The sequence below is a fragment of the Carassius gibelio genome, chromosome B3 (genome assembly GCF_023724105.1).
Source record: "Carassius gibelio isolate Cgi1373 ecotype wild population from Czech Republic chromosome B3, carGib1.2-hapl.c, whole genome shotgun sequence".
In the NCBI taxonomy this organism is placed as follows: Eukaryota; Metazoa; Chordata; class Actinopteri; order Cypriniformes; family Cyprinidae; genus Carassius; species Carassius gibelio.
Window position 1 is genome coordinate 38,507,245 of NC_068398.1, and position 24,548 is coordinate 38,531,792.

A 24,548-nucleotide genomic window follows, 5' to 3' on the forward strand; every position below is an offset into this window, starting at 1 on the left:
ATGTTGACCGAGTTCCGTGGCAATCAAGTAAAAAACCTATGACAAGTATATCAAATTCCAGAGCATGCTTTTTTTAAACAGCCCTGAATAGCTGACTTCCTGTTGGGCGGAGCCAATGACATAGAGCGCGAAAGTTGTTCAGCTCAATGAGATCTATAAGTGTAGTGAGTTTCATATAAATACATGCAAGCGTGTGTGAGCTATGGTTCAAGATTTCTGATGGTGTTCCAGGGGGCGCTGTAGAGCCTCTGTGCCACGCCTGGGTCCCAGTCTCTGTGGCGTCCTGATGGCTGCAGATTCCAATGAGTGTGCCAATTTTCAAGAGTTTTTGAGCATGTTAAGGCCCCCAAAAATGCCCGGAAGGTTTAAAAAAAAATAAAAAAAATAATAATAAGAAGAATAATCCTTAGGGGAACAATAGGGCTCTTCGCCCCTTCGGGCTTGAGCCCTAAATATAGCTGCAAGCAGCGATGGCGGGCTCAAGCCGTCAGTGCAACGCCACCCCGGTGGCATCGGGAAAACTGTGCCCAGCGGGCATAAGCATTTACAGTAACCCTCTGGCAATCAAATTTTAAGGGATACGGCAGTTAAAGGGTTAATCCGACCCATCTAGACTTTGAAATCACATACACAGAACAATATATATAACTTTAGTAACAATTTATTTTAATATATATATATAAATGTATAAGGTGTGCATTGTAGCTGACACCTAAATTAACACATTAAAATTGTTTTATGACTGCAAGTCTTTCTCCTCAAATGCTATTGAGCTTCAAATTTGCTTTTGAGTCCATGTGAAAAAGTAGCATAATTTACATATGACTTACAGTTTGTTTTAATAAACATCAAACATTCAATTTAATTGTGCATTATAGCTGTCACGTAGATGAACAATTACAGTTGTTTTTATGAATGTAAGTAATTCTCTTCAAATGCTACTGATGTTAGAAAAGTGTATAACAATATCACATGTAACTTTAGAGACGGTCCCTAAATTTGAGACTCTCAAATGTCCAATGTCAAGCCAAATTTATGCCTGTTTTTGTTTTGTTTTTTACTTTATTTTTCTTTTCTCTGTGCCGGATTGCTGATGTCTTTTACCCGGGCATAGATGTCCATCCATCAATTATGAACATTCATCCGCAATGTCCGAGCGGTTGCGAGCGCGGATGGGAGAATGGCGCATGTTTAATTTTTTTTGAGCTACTGGGATGGTGCCCCCTTTGGGAGTTGGTGCCCTACGAAGACTGCGTATTCTGCATATAGGGAGCGGCGGTACTATCTGGAAGATATATTCCTCAAACCGTCGTACAAGAGGAGGTGATGCTAGTACTTCAAGAATCTCTCAAAACCTATCTGTTCATAAAGCCTATATATAAAGTCTTAATATAGTATTCCACAATATGTTGTGCTATTCTAATATTATTGCGTTATTTTATTGACATTGTTATTTACTGTTATTTTTTGTTTTAATATTGTTACTGTTGTTACTTGTTGTACGGTGACCTTGAGTGGTTTGAAAGGCGCCTTAAATAAAATGCATTATTATTATTATTATTATTATTATTATTATTATTATTATTAGCTGTACACTTGATAAAAAAAAATTATATAAACTTATGCAATTGTATATATATATATATATATATATATATATATATATATATATATATATATAGTGTACAGTTTTCTTTTATTGCATCTTGAAATAAATGTTTCTGAGTTATGTGTTTGTTTATTTTTTTTATTATTACTTTTTTAGGAAGATTACAGCCTTTAATCTCCTCAAAATAAATGTGCATATAAACCATGAACAATTTAATTATAGCTGTATTTATAAAATGCTTACTAATGACTATTAATTTTGGGAGAAGGCTATATAAAGCAGCAACAGTTGATGTTGAGGCCTAAGATATTTCTTAAGCTGTAATGATGAAAAAACAACAACAACACAAAATTGCTTATTTTTTTCTGCTGGTGATTAAAGAGATGATTAAGTCTCCCTCCCTCTCTCTCTCTCTCTCTCTCTCTCTCTCTGACACCAAGCCCATCCCCTCTCCCACACATTCACACAAACTCAGCACACACACTTAACACACAAACACACACAAACACACACACACACACACACACACACACACACACACACACACACACACACACACACATTACCCACAGTGACAGAGGGACAGAGTGACATCAGATGTATGGTAGTTTTTTAATTTTCTCTCATCCATATAGTGTTGTATAGTCATGAAACTATGCATATTTCCTCAGCATGACTTGTCTTCTATGTGTACATTTTGTTGAAGTGTTTAGAAGCTGCACTTAAAAAAATAAAAGACATTTACTGGTTCCTTTTTTACTGTTATTTCAAAAAATCACCATCCAAAATTCATTCGCACCTGTTCTGTAAGATAAATTCTTTAAACAGTGGTAAAAGAGGATGTGGTGCTGATCCTTCAAGAGTCACTCCAAACTTATCTGTCCATAAAGCCTATAAAGAATTATTCTTAATACACAGTATTTCACAATACTTCAGCATATTATTCTAATTAAGTGAGGGTCATTTTATCAGTAAAATACATATTTTTCTTTGAAAGATTTCTATAAATGATTTAAATCATATTAGTTTCTACAATAATTATTTAAAAGTAATCCTATATCTCCATCTGGTGGCCATTATTGGTACTAAGAATTGCAAGCTTGATTTATATGTTATGATAGTTTTAATTTTATGGTGGCTCCTGGACATGATAAAGCTATGAACTTACTTACTGTGCTTCTTTCAAATGATGACTTCTACGTATATAAAAAATTATGAAGAGTTGGAATGAAGAATGTTAAAGATATAGTAAAATAACTGTTGTATTATTTTTTATGTTACTTTAATAAATCGGTATGGCCACACCATTTAAGGTATCTTAAACCCATTCGCAATTTAACATCTTCAGTATATTGGCATCATGTTGAAAAAGTTTGGTGTGAACTACTTGTGTCTTCTTGGAGGAGTATGATTCATTTACAGGCTGATTTGATCATAAATCCACAATAAAATTTCTGAGTTCTGTATCAATCTGTGTTGTTGTTAGTTTATTTTCATTTTTTTATTTTTCATAGGAAGATAACTGACCCTTTACTCTCCTTTTTAATAAATGTGCTTATAAACCAAGATCAAGCTATTTATAGCTGTATTTATAAGCTGCTTATTAATGACTATTTAAGTTGGGACAAGACTTTATAAAGCATGAACTGACTATTTACTAATGAGTGCAGTTATTATAAAGTGTTACCAATGCATTTACTAATGTTAACAAATTAGACATTATTTTACAGTGTTATAAAATCTTTTAATAACTTATAAGCATTTGTGAAAGTTCTGCTTGCATTACAGCTTAGTCTTCATCTGTGAGCTGAACAGTTTTACTGTTACATCCATGAGATTATGTAAATTAAGATAAATGTCATGTCACAGGATGGAATAGGTCAGTATCAAATGAGTTTGAAATTATTATTTGCGGCACAAATAAGTATTTTTAGAATTTTGTTTTTAATTCCTGAAACTGTCAGAAAAGGATAAGGCCTAAGAGATTTCTTAAGCTGTAATGAAAACAGCAATGTTAGCAACAGCAACAAAAAATAACAATTTAAAATACTTTTTTTTTCTGGTGATTAAAGAGATGATTAAGTCTCTCTCTCTCTCTCTCTCTCTCTCTTTCTCTCTCTCATTGTGTCTGCCACTCAGCTCATGCCCATCCCCCACTCACAGACACACACACACACACAGACACACACACACACACACACACACACATTCAGTCAGCACACATACATTCCTCAAACAGGGGGACAGAGTGAGTTGAGATGTCTGACAGTTTTTTAATTTTCTTTTAATCATACAGTGTTGTAAAGTCACGAAACTATGCATATGTCCTCAGAATGATTTGATCTCTGTATGAAATCAAGTAAAAATAAGATGCTGAATTCAAAGCATTTGGAAAATGACACACTTCCTGCTGCCAGTTGGTGGCGCTATACCGTTGACTCTTAATAGTCACATATATGCGATCGGTATCATACAACGAACAAACCAATGAAGTTTGATCAAATTCAGGAAATGTATGTGGATGTTATTAGACATTTCGTGTTTCTCATTTCTCGCCATAATTACCATGCCTCGCCACGGGCAAACCGTTCGAGATATCAAAAATCCCCTCGCAATTTTTCATCCCCAATGTCTTGAGATCATGTTCACCGAGTTTGGTGGCAATCAAGTAAAAAACCTATGACAAGTATATCAAATTCCAGAGCATGCTTTTTATAAACAGCCCTGAATAGCTGACTTCCTGTTGGGCGGAGCCTATGATATAGAGTGCGAAAGTTGTTCAGCTCAATGAGATCTATAAGTGTACTGAGTTTCATATAAATACATGAAAGTGTGTGTGAGCTATGGTTCAAGATTTCTGACTGTGTTCCAGGGGGCGCTGTAGAGCCCCTGTGCCACGCCCGGGTCCCAGTCTCTACGACGTCCTGATGGCCGCAGGTTCCAATGTGTGTGCCAATTTTCAAGAGTTTTTGAGCATGTTAAGGCCCCCAAAACACCCCGGAAGGTTTAATAAAAAATAAAAATAATAATAAATATAGCTGCAAGCAGCGATGTCGGGCTCAAGCCATCAGTGCAACGCCACCCCGGTGGCATCAGGATAACTGTGCCCAGCGGGCATAAGCATTTACAGTAACCCTCTGACAATCAGTTTTAAGGGATGCGGCAGTTAAAGGGTTAATCCGACCAATCTAGACTTTGAAATCACATACACAGAACAATATAACTTTAGTAACACTTTATTTTAATATTTATAAAAAATGTATAAGGTGTGCATTGTAGCTGACACCTATATGAACACATTACAATTGCTTTGTGACTGCAAGTCTTTCTTCTCAAATGCTATTGAGCTTCAAATTTGCATTTGAGCCCATGTGAAAAAGTTGCATAATTTACATATGACTTACAGTTTGTTGTAATAAATATCAAACATTCAATTTAATTGTGCATTATAGCTGTCACCTAGATGAACAATTACAGTTGTTTTTATGACTAAGTCATTCTCTTCAAATGCTACTGACGTTAGAAAAGTGTATAACAATATCACATGTAACTTTAGAGACCGGCCCTAAATTTGAGACTCTAGAAAGTCCAATGTCAAGACAACTTTATGCCTGTTTTATTTTCTTTAGTTTTCTTTTCTCTGTGCCGGATTGCTGATGTCCTATACCCAGGCATAGATGTCCATCCATCAATTACGAACATTCAGCCGCAAACATGAGGTGTGAGCGGTCGCGAGCGCGGATGGGAGAATGACGCATGTTTTTTTTTTTTTTTGAGCAACTGGGATGGTGCCCCTCTGGGAGTTGGTGCCCTACGAAGACTGCATACTATGTTATACTGCATAATGTTAACAAATTAGACATTATTTTACAGTGTTACCAAATCCTTAAATAATGTATTAGTGTTTTGTAATGATTTTAATGACCTATAAGCATTTGTGAAATAGTTTTGCTTGCATTGCAGCTTTATCTGTCAGTTGAAGAGTTTTACTGTTACATCCATGAGATTTATAAATGTCATGTCACGTCACAGGTTGTCATAGGTCAGTATCAAATGAGTTTGAAATTATTATTTGCAGCACAAATTAGGGTTCTTAGGATGTTTTTAAATCCCTAAAACTGTCAGAAAAGGATAAGGCCTAAGAGATTTCTTAACCTGTAATGAAAGGAAAAAACATCACCATTAGCAACAACAAAAACAATAACAATTTAAAATACAGATTTTTTTTTCCTGATTATTAAAGGAATGATTATGTCTCTCTCTCTCTCTCTCTGCCAGACAGCCCCTCCCTACAGTCCACACACACTGTCACAGTCACCAACCCCCTCACACTCCCCCTCCCTCTCCCCCTCCCTTCCCTCACAAAGACAGGGTGGCCAGAGTGAGATCATGTCAGTTGAGAAGTCTGACAGTTTTTTAATTTTCTTTTATCCATACAGTGTTGTAAAGTCGTGAAACTATGCATATTTCCTCAGAATGATTTGATCTTTGTATAAAAAAATGCTTTGAAGTGTTTGGAAGCTGCAATTTAAACATACAAGACAATTAATGTTTTCCTTTTTACTGTCATTTCAAAAATTCACCACGACAAAACCGTTCAAGCTAACCAAAATCCGTTCGCAATTTAAGTTCCTCAATGGTTTTTCTTCATGTAGACAAAGTTTGGTGTGTATAGTGTACTTCCCCTGTAAAGAGTATGCATTAAATCAGAGCTCAATTTAAATATTCAAATCAAAATAGCCGACTTCCTGTTGGTCGTAGCTGATGACTGTGAATTAGAAAGTTGTCCGTCTTGAAAAGAACAATTTATGTACCAAGTTTGGTGTCTGTAGCTAAAACTAACCCCCCCACTTTTGACAAAAGGTGGCGCTATAGAGTGCCTCCTTCACGCCCTTTTAAAAGCTTTTGCCATTGTCTAGCTATCACTAATACTGATATGTGTTTTGAGTTTTATGTAAATCTGAGCTTGTTGTCTGCCTCAAACTCACCATAACAGAACATTCAAGTTTGACACGTTGCCATGGCAACACTATATCAGATATCAATATCCCCACAACAGATTTACATCGGCCGTGTTTTGTCATTATTCTGATGAAGTTTTAAGTAAATAGAGTAAAAATAAGATGCTGAATTCAAAGCATTTGGAAAATGACACACTTCCTGCTGCCAGTTGGTGGCGCTATAATGTTGACTCTTAATAGTCACATATATACAATCAGTATCATACAACGAACAAACCCATGAAGTTTGATCAAATTCAGGAAATGTATGTGGATGTTATTAGACATTTCCTGTTTCTCATTTCTCGCCATAATTTCAACGCCTCGCCACGGGCAAACCGTTCGAGATTTCAAAAATCCCCTCGCAATTTTCCATCCCCAATGTCTTGAGATCATGTTGACCGAGTTTGGTGGCAATCAAGTAAAAGACCTATGACAAGTATATCAAATTCCAGAGCATGCTTTTTATAAACAGCCCTAAATAGCTGACTTCCTGTTGGGCGGAGCCTATGACATAGAGTGCGAAAGTTGTTCAGCTCAATGAGATCTATAAGTGTACTGAGTTTCATATAAATACATGAAAGTGTGTGTGAGCTATGGTTCAAGATTTCTGACTGTGTTCCAGGGGGCGCTGTAGAGCCCCTGTGCCACGCCCGGGTCCCAGTCTCTGTGGCGTCCTGATGGCCGCAGATTCCAATGTGTGTGCCAATTTTCAAGAGTTTTTGAGCATGTTAAGGCCTCCAAAAACCCCCGGAAGGTTTAATAAAAAATAAAAATAATAATAATAATAAGAAGAATAATCCTTAGAAGAACAATAGGGCTCTTCGCCCCTTCGGGCTTGAGCCCTAATAACAAGAATAATCGTTAGAAGAACAATCGGGCTTGAGCCCTAATAATCCTTAGGGGAACATAGGGCTCTTCGCCCCTTCGGGCTTGAGCCCTAAATATAGCTGCAAGCAGCGATGGCGGGCTCAAGCCACCAATGCCATTGCTACCCCGGTGGCATCAGGTAAACTGTGCCCAACGGGGGCACATGCATTCACAATATCCCTCTGGCAGTGAGGTTTTAAAGGATATGGACATAATGACAGGTTTAATAAATATGTAAAAAATATTTTTTTACAAAAGTTCCCTACAGCACCTTTAATAACTACCATTATTTTGTATTTAATAATTTATGAGTGCTATACAATAGTCCAGGAAAGCTGGAAGAGAAAAACTCCTTATATTCATGTGTGCAGAATTATTAGGCATGTTTTCTTTTACAGATGAAATGCGCTAAAAAAGAGTTTTAACTCAAACTGTTTTAACTCAAAGTCGAAAATTATGAAATACCCATGAGAAATATCAAACACAAATGCAATACAGAAATGGATAAGTTAAGACTTGACCATTGTACAAAAATGCTGACTGGGTCATGAGGTCAGAAAAGAAGAAGAAAAAAAAACAGGTCAAGAAGAACTGACAAAACTAATTGCAAAATAATTAGGAATTAATGTGAAGATTAATTTTTAGTCAATTCTGCAAGACAGACTTTCAGGAAAGGAGGTGGAATAAAAATTAGCTACTCAAGAAAATATATTCCTCAAACCATCGGACAAGAGGAGGTGGTGCTGGTCCTTCACGAGTCACTATAATCTGTTCATAAAGCCTATATAAAGTCTTAATATATAGTATTTCACAATACTTCATGGTATTCTAATCAAATAATTTTTTGGAATCTTAGATCTCTCAGAACCTGACACATTGTAATTCTGAGACTCCAGGAAAGTGGCAGTTCTGTAAAATGTTGGCGCTGGAGACTAAATGCTCCCTGATAGTTTCACACCTAATTCACTTAACACACACACACACACACACACACACACACATTACCCACAGTGACAGAGGGACAGAGTGACATCAGATGTATGATAGTTTTTTAATTTTCTATCATCCATATAGTGTTGTATAGTCATGAAACTATGCATATTTCACATATTTCCTATGTGTACATTTTTTTTGAAGTGTTTAGAAGCTGTACTTAAAAATAAATAAAATAAAAGACATTTACTGGTTACTTTTTTACTGTTATTTCAAAAAAATCACCACGACAAAACCATTCAAGCTATTCAAAATTCATTCGCACCTGTTCTGTAAGATACATTCTTTAAACAGTGGTAAAAGAGGATGTGGTGCTGATCCTTCAAGAGTCACTCAAAACGTATCTGTCCATAAAGCCTATAAAGAATTATTCTTAATATACAGTTCACAATACTTCAGCTTGTTATTCTAATTAAGTGAGGGTCATTTTATCAGTAAAATACATAAAATACATATTATTTTTCTTTGAAAGACTTCTATAAATGATTTAAATCATACTTGTTTCTACAATAATTATTTAAAAGTAATCATATCGCTCCATCTGGTGGCCATTATTGGTACTAAGAATTGCAAGCTTGATTTATATGTTATGATAGTTTTAATTTTATGCTGGCTCATGAAAATGATAAAGCTATGAAACTTACTGTGCTTCCTTCAAATGATGACTTCTACGTATATAAAAAATTATGAAGAGTTGGAATTAAAATTTTTAAAGATATAGTAAAATAACTATTGTATTTTTTAATGTTACTTTAATAAATCGCCATGGCCACACCATTTAAGGTATCCTAAACCCATTTGAAATTGAACATCTTGAGTATATGGCTTCATGTTAAAACAGTTTGGTGTGAACTACTCGTGTCTTCTTGGAGGAGTATGAATTAATTTACAGGCTGAGTTTATCATAAATCCACAATAAAATTTCTGAGTTCTGTATCAATCTGTGTTGTTGTTTGTTAATTTTTATTTTTTTATTTTTCATAGGAAGAAAACTGACCCTTTACTCTCCTTTTTAATAAATGTGCTTAACAAGCTATTTATAGCTGTATGGATTTACATTTAAAAAAATTAGCCTATGGCAATCATTCTAAACAGCTTGAATAAAACCTGTTAATATTTATTATAGACAACTGTAACTGTGTATAATCTAACAAACAAGTTTATTATGAAAATAAAAGTGTGTACACCAGATAAATTGGACGATAAAGAAATTGCTAACAATAGTATAATAGAGCATGTTTTAGGTTTTTAGGCGTTTAGATGCAGAAATTGACAAATCAAATGTAAAATAAAATGTAATTGATTTAATTAAATATAGATTAAGTCTTGTTAGAGCAAAATAATAAATAAATACGTGCACACATTAAAAAAGCAGCCAAGATGAATGAGTTTAATTTTTTATATAGATTAAAATTGAAGACAGAAGCAGCTGGTATATGCGGTCACTTAATATTAAAATCCAGTAGATCCACTTCAGATTTATTTCTCAACAGATTATGTTCACGTGGCTGTTTTCGTTTATATTAGCCAAGCTATTATGTATTTTGAAATAATCTTGTCCGTGTTGTGTTCGTTCGTAGGACGAAAGGCAGAATCCTGCAGCTCGAGAGATATATGTTATTCTGCCAGTCGCGCTTTCAAACAGTCTTGCGCACATAAACGGGTCACAAACACCTGTATTTAGCTCGTGTTGTGTTATAATGGGTGTATTGTGTGCATTTATGGCAATAATTTATTTTAAAAAGCTCTTAAACAAGAATAAATTTGTTTGTTTTGAACTTGTGACACTGTGCGCGCTGATCGGAGGCAGAGATTTCAGATAGGCAGCCGCAAATATTTCATTTTCACACAAACAGTTCAAAAACATCTTAATTTAGCTCTTGGTGTGTTCTAATTGGTGAATTGTGTGATATCGCTGCAATACTTTATTTTTAATAGCTATAAAACAAGAATAAACTCGTTTTTTCTGAGCTCATCATTCCACACGCTCCTGCTCAGAGCGGTGATTCATCTCTCGTGTTTCTCACGTATCACTGACCACACATCAATTATTAATGAGCCCTGACCTGATAATAATCATATATGTTGGTTTAGCTTGTCAGTGTGAATTAAATCCAAGTATTTATTTGTATTTTAACCGATTTAAAAGTGAAACCAAAAGAGAGTCTCCTCCCTTTTTTAGTCCGGTAACTGCACCTGTAGGGGCGCTATTTCTCTCAGACAATGGAAGTCTAAGCACACACACTCAAACAGATGGACAGAGTGAGATGAGATGTCTGAGAGTTTTTTAATTTTCTGTTATCCATACAGTGTTGTAAAGTCATGAAACTATGCATATTTACTCAGAATAACTTTTTTTTCTGTATGAAAAAGGTTTTGAAGTGTTTGGAATTTAAAAATGCAGGAAAATTAATAATTCCATTTTTACTGTCATTTAAAAAAATCACCACGACAAAACCATCCAAGCTATCCAAAACCCATTCACAATTTAAGTTCCTCAATGTTTTTTCAACATATAGACAAAGTTTGGTGTTTATAGTGTCACTCTCCTCTGAGCAGTATGCATTAATTCACAGCTAAATGTAAAAAACAATCCACATTCAAATCAAAATCGCCGACTTCCTGTTGGTCGTAGCTAATGACTGTGAATTAGAAAGTTGTCCGTCTTGATAAGAACAATTTTTGTACTGAGTTTGGTGTCTGTAGCTAAAACTAACCCCCCCACTTTTGACAAAAGGTGGCGCTATAGAGTGCCTCTTCCACGCCCTCTTATGAACTTTTGCCAGTGTCTAGCTGGCACTAATACTGATATGTGTTCTGAGTTTGATGAAATTCTAAGCATGTTATATGCCTCAAAATCACCTAAGTATTCCAGTTTGATATGTTGCCACGGCAACAATATTTTTAGATATCAATATCCCCCCAGCAGATTTATATCGGATGTGTTTTAACATTATTCTGATGAAGTTTGAAGCAAATCGAGTAAAAATAAGATGCTGAATTCAAAGCATTTTGAAAATGACACACTTCCTGCTGCCAGTTGGTGGCGCTATAACTTTGACTCCTAATAGTCACATATATGCAATCGACATCATACAATGAATAATCTGATGAAGTTTGATTAAAATTAGGAAATGTATGTGGATGGTATTAGACACTTCCTGTTTCTCAATTCTCGCCATAAATTCAACGCCTCGCTACGAGCAAACCGTTCGAGATATCAAAAATCCCCTGGCAATTTTTCATCCCCGATGTCTTGAGATCATGTGGACCGAGTTTGGTGTCAATCGGCAAAAAGCCCTATGACAAGTATTTCAAATTCCAGAGCATGCGCTTTTTACATAACTCTAAATAGCTGACTTCCTGTTGGGCGGAGCCTATGACATGCAATACGAAAGTTATTCAGCACGATGAGATCAATATGTGTACTGAGTTTGATATTAATATGTGCAAGTATGTGTGAGCTATGCATCAACATTTCTGACTGTGATCCAGGGGGCGCCGTAGAGCCCCTGTGCCACGCCCGGGTCCCAGCCTCTGCAGGCTCCTAAAGGCCACAGATTCCAAAGTGTGCGCAAATTTTCAAGAGTTTTTGAGTATGTTAAGGACCCCAAAAGCCCCCACAACTTTGACGAAAAATATGAATACTAAACCCTAAATATCCAACTTCCTGTTGGGCGGAGCCTATGACATGCAGTACGAAAGTTGTTTGGTTTGATGAGATCTACATGTGTACCGAGTTTCGTGCGTCTACATGCAAATATGTATGATATTTGGCCCTCAGTATTCCAGGGGGCGCTGTAGAGCCCCTGTGCCACGCCCGTGTATCAGTCTCTGCCCGGCCCTAATGGCCGCAGGTTCTAATGTGTGTGCCAATTTTCAAGACTTTTTAAGCATGTTAAGGGCCCCAAAAGCCCCCGAAACCTTGAAGAAAAATAATAAATATAGCTGCAAGCAGCGATGGCGGGCTCAAGCCACCAATGCCATCGCCACCCCGGTGGCATCAGGTAAACTGTGCCCAGCGGGCACATGCATTCACAATATCCCTCTGGCAGTGAGGTTTTAAAGGATACGGCAGTTAAAGGGTTAATCCGAATCATCTAGACTTTAAAATCACATTCACAGAACAATATATATATATATATATATATATATATATATATATATATATATATATATATATATATATATATAACTTTAGTAACACTTTACAATAAGATTTCATTTCTAAACATTATGTTAACATGAACAATATTTATATAGCATTCATTCATGTCAGTTAATATTCCAAACTTAAACATTAAAACATTGTTTTATTGTGATTTTTTTCCAAGCACATTTTACCAATTCCAAACCATATCAATCTTAATAACTACCATTATTTTTTATTTAATCATTTATGAGTGCTATACAATAGTCCAGGAAAGCTGGAAGAGAAAAACTCTTTATATTCATGTGTGCAGAATTATTGGGCATGTTTTCTTTTACAGATGAAATGCGCTAAAAAAGAGTTTTAACTCAAACTGTAAAGCCCATGAGAAATATCAAACACAAATGCAATACAGAAATGGATAAGTTAAGACTTGACCATTGTACAAAAATGCTGACTGGGTCATGAGGTCAGAAAAGAAGAAGAAAAAAAAACAGGTCAAGAAGAACTGACAAAAAGAATTGCAAAATAATTAGGAATTAATGTGAAGATTAATTTTTAGTCAATTTTGCAAGACAGACTTTCAGGAAACGAGGTGGAATAAAAATGAGCTCCTAAATCTTAATTCCGGATTCAGGAAAATATATTCCTCAAACTATCGGACAAGAGGAGGTGGTGCTGGTCCTTCACGAGTCACTCTAATCTGTTCATAAAGCCTATATATAAAGTCTTAATATATAGTATTTCACAATACTTCATGGTATTCTAATTAAATCATTTTTTGGAATCTTAGATCTCTCAGAACCTGACACATTGTAATTCTGAGACTCCAGGAAAGTGGCAGTTCTGTAAAATGTTGGCACTGGAGACTAAATGCTCCCTGATAGTTTCACACCTAATTCACTTAACACACACACACACACACACACACACACACATTACCCACAGTGACAGAGGGAAAGAGTGACATCAGATGTATGATAGTTTTTTAATTTTCTATCATCCATATAGTGTTGTATAGTCATGAAACTATGCATATTTCCTCAGAATGACTTGTCTTCTATGTGTATATTTTTTGAAGTGTTTAGAAGCTGCACTTAAAAAAAATAAAAGACATTTACTGGTTACTTTTTTACTGTTATTTCAAAAAATCACCATGACAAAACCATTCAAGCTATTCAAAATTAATTCGCACCTGTTCTGTAAGATAAATTCTTTAAACAGTGGTAAAAGAGGATGTGGTGCTGATCCTTCAAGAGTCACTCCAAACTTATCTGTCCATAAAGCCTATAAAGAATTATTCTTAATATACAGTTCACAATACTTCAGCTTGTTATTCTAATTATGGGAGGGTTATTTTATCAGTAAAATACATAAAATACATATTATTTTTCTTTGAAAGATTTCTATAAATGATTTAAATCATACTTGTTTCTACAATAATTATTTAAAAGTAATCCTATAGCACCATCTGGTGGCCATTATTGGTAGTAAGAATTGCAAGCTTGATTTATATGTTATGATAGTTTTAATTTTATGCTGGCTCTTGAAAATGATAAAGCTATGAAACTTACTGTGCTTCCTTCAAATGATGACTTCTACGTATATAAAAAATTATGAAGAGTTGTAATTAAAAATTTTAAAGATATAGTAAAATAACTATTGTATTTTTTTATGTTACTTTAATAAATCGCTATGGCCACACCATTTAAGGTATCCTAAACCCATTCGCAATTTAACATCTTCAGTATATTGGCATCATGTTGAAAAAGTTTGGTGTGAACTACTTGTGTCTTCTTGGAGGAGTATGATTCATTTACAGGCTGATTTGATCATAAATCCACAATAACATTTCTGAGTTCTGTATCAATCTGTGTTGTTGTTTGTTTATTTTCATTTTTTTATTTTTCATAGGAAGATAACTGACCCTTTACTCTCCTTTTTAATGAATGTGCTTATAAACCAAGATCAAGCTATTTATAGCTGTATTCATAAGCTGCTTATTAATGACTATTTAAGTTGGGACAAGACTTTATAAAGCATGAACTGACTATTTACTAATGAGTCCAGTTATTATAAAGTGTTACCAATGCATTTACTAATGTTAACAAATTAGACATTATTTTACAGTGTTATAAAAAATCCTTTAATGACTTATAAGCATTTGTGAAAGTTCTGCTTGCATTACAGCTTAGTCTTCATCTGTGAGCTGAACAGTTTTACTGTTACATCCATGAGATTATGTAAATTAAGATAAATGTCATGTCACAGGATGGAATAGGTCAGTATCAAATGAGTTTGAAATTATTATTTGCAGCACAAATAAGTATTTTTAGAATTTTGTTTTTAATTCCTGAAACTGTCAGAAAAGGATAAGGCCTAAGAGATTTCTTAAGCTGTAATGAAAACAGCAATGTTAGCAACAGCAACAAAAAAATAACAATTTAAAATACATTTTTTTTCTGGTGATTAAAGAGATGATTAAGTCTCTCTCTCTCTCTCTCTCTCTCTCTCTTTCTCTCTCTTTCTCTCTCTCATTGTGTCTGCCACTCAGCTCATGCCCATCCCCCACTCACAGACACACACACACACACTCAGTCAGCACACATACATTCCTCAAACAGAGGGACAGAGTTGAGATGTCTGACAGTTTTTTAATTTTCTTTTAATCATACAGTGTTGTAAAGTCATGAAACTATGCATATGTCTTCAGAATGATTTGATCTCTGTATGAATTTTTTTTTAAGTGTTTGGAAGCTGCAATTTAAAAATACAAGACAATTAATGATTCCCTTTTTACTGTCATTTCAAAAAATCACCACGACAAAACCGTTCAAGCTAACCAAAATCCGTTCGCAATTTAAGTTCCTCAATGTTTTTTCAACATGTAGACAAAGTTTGGTGAGTATAGTGAACATTTCCTGTGAGGAGTATGCATTAAATCAGAGCTCAATTTAAATATTCAAATCAAAATTGCAGACTTCCTGTTGGTCGTAGCTGATGACTGTGAATTAGAAAGTTGTCCGTATTGAAAAGAACAATTTATGTACCAAGTTTGGTGTCTGTAGCTAAAACCAACCCCCCCACTTTTGACAAAAGGTGGCGCTATAAAGTGCCTCCTTCACGCCCTTTTAAAAGCTTTTGCCATTGTCTAGCTATCACTAATACTGATATGTGTTTTGAGTTTCATGTAAATCTGAGCTTGTTGTCTGCCTCAAACTCACCATAACAGAACATTCAAGTTTGACACGTTGCCATGGCAACACTATATCAGATATCAATATCCCCAAAACAGATTTACATCGGCCGTGTTTTGTCATTATTCTGATGAAGTTTTAAGTAAATAGAGTAAAAATAAGATGCTGAATTCAAAGCATTTGGAAAATGACTCACTTCATGCTGCCAGTTGGTGGCGCTATAATGTTGACTCTTAATAGTCACATATATACGATCGGTATCATACAACGAACAAACCAATGAAGTTTGATCAAATTCAGGAAATGTATGTGGATGTTATTAGACATTTCCTGTTTCTCATTTCTAGCCATAATTTCCACGCCTCGCCACGGGCAAACCGTTCGAGATATCAAAAATCCCCTCGCAATTGTTCATCCCCAATGTCTTGAGATCATGTTTACAGAGTTTCGTGGCGAACGGGTTGAAAACCTCAGAGGAGTATTTCAAATTCCAGAGCATGCTTTTTTTAAACAGCCCCGAATAGCTGACTTCCTGTTGGGCGGAGCCTATGACATAAAGTGTGAAAGTTGTTCGGCTCAATGAGATCTATAAGTGTACCGAGTTTCATATAAATACATGCTAGTGTGTGTGAGCTATGGTTCAAGATTTCTGACTGTGTTCCAGGGGGCGCTGTAGAGCCCCTGTGCCACGCCCGGGTCCCAGCCTCTGCAGCGTCCTGATGGCCGCAGATTCTAATGTGTGTGCCAATTTTCAAGAGTTTTTGAGCATGTTAAGGCCCCCAAAAACCCCCGGAAGGCTTAATAAAAAAAAAAAAATAATAATAATAAATATAGCTGCAAGCAGCGATGTCGGGCTCAAGCCATCAGTGCAATGCCACCCCGGTGGCATCGGGAAAACTGTGCCCGGTGGGCATAAGCATTTACAGTAACCCTCTGACAATCAAGTTTTAAAGGATGCGGCAGTTAAAGGGTTAATCCGACGAATCTAGACTTTGAAATCACATACACAGAACAATATATATAACTTTAGTAACACTTTATTTTTATATTTATAAAAAATGTATACGGTGTGCATTGTAGCTGACACCTATATGAACACATTACAATTGTTTTGTGACTGCAAGTCTTTCTTCTCAAATGCTATTGAGCTTCAAATTTGCATTTGAGCCCATGTGAAAAAGTAGCATAATTTACATATGACTTACAGTTTGTTGTAATAAATATCAAACATTCAAATTAATTGTGCATTATAGCTGTCACCAAGATGAACAATTACAGTTGTTTTTATGACTGTAAGTCATTCTCTTCAAATGCTACTGACGTTAGAAAAGTGTATAACAATATCACTTGTAACTTTAGATACCAGCCCTAAATTTGAGACTCTCAAATGTCCAATGTCAAGACAACTTTATGCCTGTTTTTTTTTTTCTTTAGTTTTCTTTTCTCTGTGCCGGATTGCTGATGTCCTATACCCAGGCATAGATGTCCATCCATCAATTACGAACATTCAGCCGCAAACATGAGGTGTGAGCGGTCGCGAGCACAGTTTTTTTTTTTTGAGCAACTGGGATGGTGCCCCCTCTGGGAGTTGGTGCCCTACGAAGACTGCATACTCTGCATATAGGGAGCGGCGGTACTATCTGGAAGATATATTCCTCAAACCATCATACAAGAGGAGGTGATGCTAATCCTTCAAGAATCGCTCAAAAGCTAAGTGTACAGTTTCCTTTTATTGCATCTTGAAATAAATATTTCTGAATTCTGAATCAAACTGGGTTGTGTTTATTCATTTATTTTATAAGACAACTGAGACTTTAATCTATTTTGTAATATATGTGCTTTTAAACCAAGAACAATTTATTTATAGATGTATTACTGCTTAATAATGACTATTATTAAGGGAAAAGGCTTTATAATCATAAACTATTTACTAATGCTTAGCTAATGAGTGCAGTTATTATAAAGTGTTACCAATGCATTTACTAATGTTAACAAATTAGACATTATTTTACAGCGTTACCAAATCCTTAAATAATTTATTAGTGTTTTGTAATGATTTTAATGACCTATAAGCATTTGTGAAATAGTTTTGCTTGCATTGCAGCTTTATCTGTCAGTTGAAGAGTTTTACTGTTACATCCATGAGATTAATAAATGTCATGTCACGTCACAGGTTGTCATAGGTCAGTATCAAATGAGTTTGAAATTATTATTTGCAGCACAAATAAGGATTCTTAGGATGTTTTTAAATCCTTAAAACTGTCAGAAAAGGATAAGGCCTAAGAGATTTCTTAACCTGTAATGAAAGGAAAAAAACACAACCATTAGCAACAACAAAAACAATAACAATTTAAAATACAGATTTAGTTTTTCCTGATTATTAAAGGGATGATTAGGTCTCTCTCTCTCTCTCTCTCTGCCAGACAACCCAAACATTCACAGTCACCAACCCCCTCACACTCCCCCTCCCTCTCCCCCTCCCTTTCCTCACACAGACAGAGTGGCCAGAGTGAGATCATGTCAGTTGAGAAGTCTGACAGTTTTTTAATTTTCTGTTATCCATACAGTGTTGTAAAGTCGTGAAACTATGCATATTTCCTCAGAATGATTTGATCTTTGTATGAAAAAATGCTTTGAAGTGTTTGGAAGCTGCAATTTAAACATACAAGACAATTAATGTTTCCCTTTTTACTGTCATTTCAAAAAATCACCATGACAAAACCGTTCAAGCTAACCAAAATCCGTTCGCAATTTAAGTTCCTCAATGTTTTTTCTTCATGTAGACAAAGTTTGGTGTGTATAGTGTACTTCCCCTGTGAGGAGTATGCATTAATTCACAACTGTAAAATCTCAAAAATCACATTCAAATCAAAATAGCCGACTTCCTGTTGATCGTAGCTCATGACTGTGAATTAGAAAGTTGTCCGACTTGATTAGAACAATTTATGTACCAAGTTTGGTGTCTGTAGCTAAAACTAACCCCCCCACTTTTGACAAAAGGTGGCGCTATAGAGTGCCTCATTCACTCCCTTTTAAAAGCTTTTGCCATTGTCTAGCTATCAATAATGCCGATATGTCTTTTGACTTTCATGTAAATCTGACCTTGTTATCTGCCTCAAACTCACCATAACAGAATATTCAAGTTTGACATGTTGCCATGGCAACACTATATTAGATATCAATATCCCCACAACAGATTTTCATCGGCCGTGTTTTGTCATTATTCTGATGAAGTTTGCAGCCAATCGAGTAAAAATAAGATGCTGAATTCAAAGTATTTGGAAAATGACACACTTCCTGCTGCCAGTTGGTGGCGCTATAACGTTGACTCTTAATAGTCACATATATACGATCGGTATCATACAGCCAACAAACCGATGAAGTTTGATCAAACTCAGGCAATGTATGTGGATGTTATTAGGCATTTCCTGTTTCTCATTTATTGCTCTAATTTCAACGCCTCGCCACGAGCAAACCGTTCGAGATATCAAAAATCCCCTAGCAATTTTTCATCCCCAATGTCTTGAGATCATGTTGACCGAGTTTTGTGGTAATCAAGTAAAAAACCTATGACAAGTATATTAAATTCCAGAGCATGCTTTTTTTAAACAGCCCTGAATAGCTGACTTCCTGTTGGGCGGAGCCTATGACATAGAGCGCGAAAGTTGTTCGGCTCAATGAGATCTATAAGTGTACTGAGTTTCATATAAATACATGCAAGTGTGTGTGAGCTATGGTTCAAGATTTCTGACTGTGTTCCAGGGGGCGCTGTAGAGCCCCTGTGCCACGCCCGGGTCCCAGTCTCTGTGGCATCCTGATGGCCGCAGATTCCAATGTGTGTGCCAATTTTCAAGAGTTTTTGAGCATGTTAAGGCCCCCAAAAATGCCTGGAAGGTTTAAAAAAAAATATAAAAAATAATAATAAATATAGCTGCAAGCAGCGATGGCGGGCTCAAGCCACCAATGCCATCACCACCCCGGTGGCATCAGGTAAACTGTGTCCAGCGGGCACATGCATTCACAATATCCCTCTGGCAGTGAGGTTTTAAAGAATATGGCGGTTAAAGGGTTAATCCGAATCATCTAGACTTTAAAATCACATTCACAGAACAATATACATATATATTCCCCAAACATATATATATATTTAGTAACACTTTACAATAAGATTTCATTTATAAACATTATGTTAACATGAACAATATTTATATAGCATTAATTTATGTCAGTTAATATTCCAAACTTAAACATTAAAACATTGTTTTATTGTGATTTTTTTCCAAGCACATTTTACCAATTCCAAACCATATCAATCTTAATAACTACCATTATTTTTTATTTAATCATTTATAAGTGCTATACAATAGTCCAGGAAAGCTGGAAGAGAAAAACTCCTTATATTCATGTGTGCAGAATCATTAGGCATGTTTTCTTTTACAGATGAAATGCGCTAAAAAAGAGTTTTAACTCAAACTGTTTTAACTCAAAGTCGAAAATTATGAAATACCCATGAGAAATATCAAACACAAATGCAATACAGAAATGGATAAGTTAAGACTTGACCATTGTACAAAAATGCTGACTGGGTCATGAGGTCAGAAAAGAAGAAGAAAAAAAAAACAGGTCAAGAAGAACTGACAAAAATAATTGCAAAATAATTAGGAATTAATGTGAAGATTAATTTTTAGTCAATTCTGCAAGACAGACTTTCAGGAAAGGAGGTGGAATAAAAATGAGCTCCTAAATCTTAATCCCGGATTCTGGAAGATATATTCCTCAAACCATCGGACAAGAGGAGGTGGTGCTGGTCCTTCACGAGTCACTCTAATCTGTTCATAAAGCCTATATATAAAGTCTTAATATGTAGTATTTCACAATACTTCATGGTATTCTAATTAAATCATTTTTTTGGAATCTTTGATTTCTCAGAACCTGACACATTGTAATTCTGAGACTCCAGGAAAGTGGCAGTTCTGTAAAATGTTGGCACTGGAGACTAAATGCTCCCTGATAGTTTCACACCTAATTAACTTAACACACACACACACACACACACAAACAAACACACACACACACACACACACACACACATTACCCACAGTGACAGAGGGACATCAGATGTATGATAGTTTTTTTAATTTTCTATCATCCATATAGTGTTGTATAGTCATGAAACTATGCATATTTCCTCAGAATGACTTGTCTTCTATGTGTACATTTTTTTGAAGTGTTTAGAAGCTGCACTTAAAAAAATAAAAGACATTTACTGGTTACTTTTTTACTGTTATTTCAAAAAATCACCACGACAAAACCATTCAAGCTATCCAAAATTCATCCGCACCTGTACTGTAAGATACATTCTTTAAACAGTGGTAAAAGAGGATGTGGTGCTGATCCTTCAAGAGTCACTCAAAACTTATCTGTCCATAAAGCCTATAAAGAATTATTCTTAAAATACAGTTCACAATACTTCAGCTTGTTATTCTAATAAAGTGAGGGTCATTTTATCAGTAAAATACATAAAATTCATATTATTTTTCTTTGAAAGATTTCTATAAATGATTTAAATCATACTTGTTTCTACAATAATTATTTAAAAGTGATCCTATAGCTCCATCTGGTGGCCATTATTGGTACTAAGAATTGCAAGCTTGATTTATATGTTATGATAGTTTTAATTTTATGCTGGCTCTTGAAAATGATAAAGCTATGAAACTTACTGTGCTTCCTTCAAATGATGACTTCTAGGTATATAAAAAATTATGAAGAGTTGGAATTAAAAATTTTAAAGATATAGTAAAATAACTATGGTATTTTTTTATGTTACTTTAATAAATCTCTATGGCCACACCATTTAAGGTATCCTAAACCCATTCGCAATTTAACATCTTCAGTATATGGCTTCATGTTAAAACAGTTTGGTGTGAACTACTTGTGTCTTCTTGGAGGAGAATGAATTCATTTACAGGCTGAGTTTATCATAAATCCACAATAACATTTCTGAGTTCTGTATCAATCAGTGTTGTTGTTTGTTTATTTTTATTTTTTTTATTTTTCATAGGAAGATAACTGACCCTTTACTCTCCTTTTTAATAAACGAGCTATTTATAGCTGTATTTATAAACTGCTTACTACTGACTATTAATATTGGGACAAGGCTTTATGAAGCATGGACTGACTATTTACTAATGAGTGCAGTTATTATAAAGTGTTATCAATGCATTTGCTAATGTTAACAAATTAGACATTATTTTACAGTGTTATCAAATCCCTTAAATGATTTGTAAGTGTTTTGTAATGATTTTATTGACCTACAAGCATTTGTGAAAGTTCTGCTTGCATTACAGCTTAGTCTTGATCTGTGAGCTGAACAGATTTACTGTTACATCCATGAGATTATGTAAATTCAAATAAATATCATGTCACAGGATGTCAGAGGTCAGTATCAAATTAGTTTGAAATTATTATTTGCAGCACAAATAAGGTTTTTTAGGATTTGTAAAAATCCCTAAAACTGTCAGAAAAGGATAAGGCCTAAGATTTCTATGTGAGTGGCTAAATTTGTTTGTTTTTTATAACTATAATGCATAAACTATGAAACTATACAAAATGTATAAAAAAGTACAAGTTATTCTTTTCCAATGTTTTTTATTTATTTACAATTTTTTTTTTTTTTTTTTGGGATTTACATTTTTAAAAATTTGCCTACGGCAATCATTCTAAACAGCTTGAATAAAACCTGTCAATATTTATTATAGACCACTATAACTGTGTATAATCTAACAAACGAGTTTATTATGAAAATAAAAGCGTGTACACCAGATAAATTGGACGATAAAGAAATTGCTAACAATAGTATAATAGAGCATGTTTTAGGTTTTTAGGCGTTTAGATGCAGAAATGGAAAAATCAAATGTAAAATCAAATGTAATTGATTTAATTAAATATAGATTAAGTCTTGTTAGAGCAAAATAATAAATAAATACGTACACACATTAAAAAAGCAGCCAAGATGAATGAGTTTAATTTTTTATATAGATTAAAATTGAAGACAGAAGCAGCTGGTATATGCGGTCACTTAATATTAAAATCCAGTAGATCCACTTCAGATTTAATACTCAACAGTTTATGTTCACGTGGCTGTTTTCGTTTATATTCGCCAAGCTATTATGTATTTTGAAATAATCTTGTCCGTGATGTGTTCGTTCTTACGACGAAAGGCAGAATCCTGCAGCTCGAGAGATACATGTTATTCTGCCAGTCGCGCTTTCAAATAGTCTTGCACACTTAAACGGGTCACAAACACCTGCATTTAGCTCGTGTTGTGTTATAATGGATGTATTGTGTGCATTTATGGCAATAATTTATTTTAAAAAGCTCTTAAACAAGAATAAATTCGTTAGTTTTGAACTTGTGACACTGTGCGCGCTGATCGGAGGCAGTGATTTCAGATAGGCAGCCGCAAATATTTCATTTTCACACAAACAGTTCAAAAACATCTTAATTTAGCTCTTGGTGTGCTCTAATTGGTGAATTGTGTGATATCGCTGCAATACTTTATTTTAAATAGCTATAAAACAAGAATAAACTCGTTTTTTTCTGAGCTCATCATTCCACACGCTCCTGCTCAGAGCGGTGATTCATCTCTCGTGTTTCTCACGTATCACTGACCACACATCAATTATTAATGAGCCCTGACCTGATAATAATCATATATGTTGGTTTAGCTTGTCAGTGTGAATTAAATCCAAGTATTTATTTGTATTTTAACCGATTTAAAAGTGAAACCAAAAGACAGTCTCCTCCCTTTTTTAGTCCGGTAACTGCACCTGTAGGGGCGCTATTTCTCTCAGACAATGGAAGTCTAAGCACACACACTCAAACAGAGGGACAGAGTGATATGAGATGTCTGACAGTTTTTTAATTTTCTGTTATCCATACAGTGTTGTAAAGTCATGAAACTATGCATATTTACTCAGAATAACTTTTTTTCTGTATGAAAAAAGGTTTTGAAGTGTTTGGAATTTAAAAATGCAGGAAAATTAATAATTCCATCTTTATTGTCATTTAAAAAAATCCCCACGACAAAACCATCCAAGCTATCCAAAACCCATTCACAATTTAAGTTCCTCAATGTTTTTTCAACATGTACACCAAGTTTGGTGTGTATAGTGTTACTCTCCTCTGAGCAGTATGCATTAATTCACAGCTAAATGTAAAAAACAATCCACATTCAAATCAAAATAGCCGACTTCCTGTTGGTCGTAGCTGATGACTGTGAATTAGAAAGTTGTCCGTCTTGATAAGAACAATTTTTGTACTGAGTTTGGTGTCTGTAGCTAAAACTAACCCCCCCACTTTTGACAAAAGGTGGCGCTATAGAGTGCCTCTTCCACGCCCTCTTATGAAATTTTGCCAGTGTCTAGCTGTCACTAATACTGATATGTGTTCTGAGTTTGATGAAATTCTAAGTATGTTATATGCCTCAAAATCACCTGAGAAGTATTCCAGTTTGACATGTTGCCACGCCAACAATATTTTTAGATATCAATATCCCCCCAGCAGATTTATATCGACTGTGTTTTAACATTATTCTGATGAAGTTTGAAGCAAATCGAGTAAAAATAAGATGCTGAATTCAAAGCATTTTGAAAATGACACACTTCCTGCTGCCACTTGGTGGCGCTATAACTTTGACTCCTAATAGTCACATATATGCGATCGACATC

The 24,548-nt window shown here is 35.0% G+C and overlaps 1 protein-coding gene across 3 annotated transcripts in view; it reads left to right on the plus strand.

Moving 5' to 3' along the window:
• LOC127953355 (zinc finger protein 501-like) overlaps nucleotides 1-24,548 on the plus strand; it is a 364,750-nt gene that overhangs the window by 141,193 nt on the left and 199,009 nt on the right. The gene's annotated exons all lie outside the window — the stretch shown is intronic.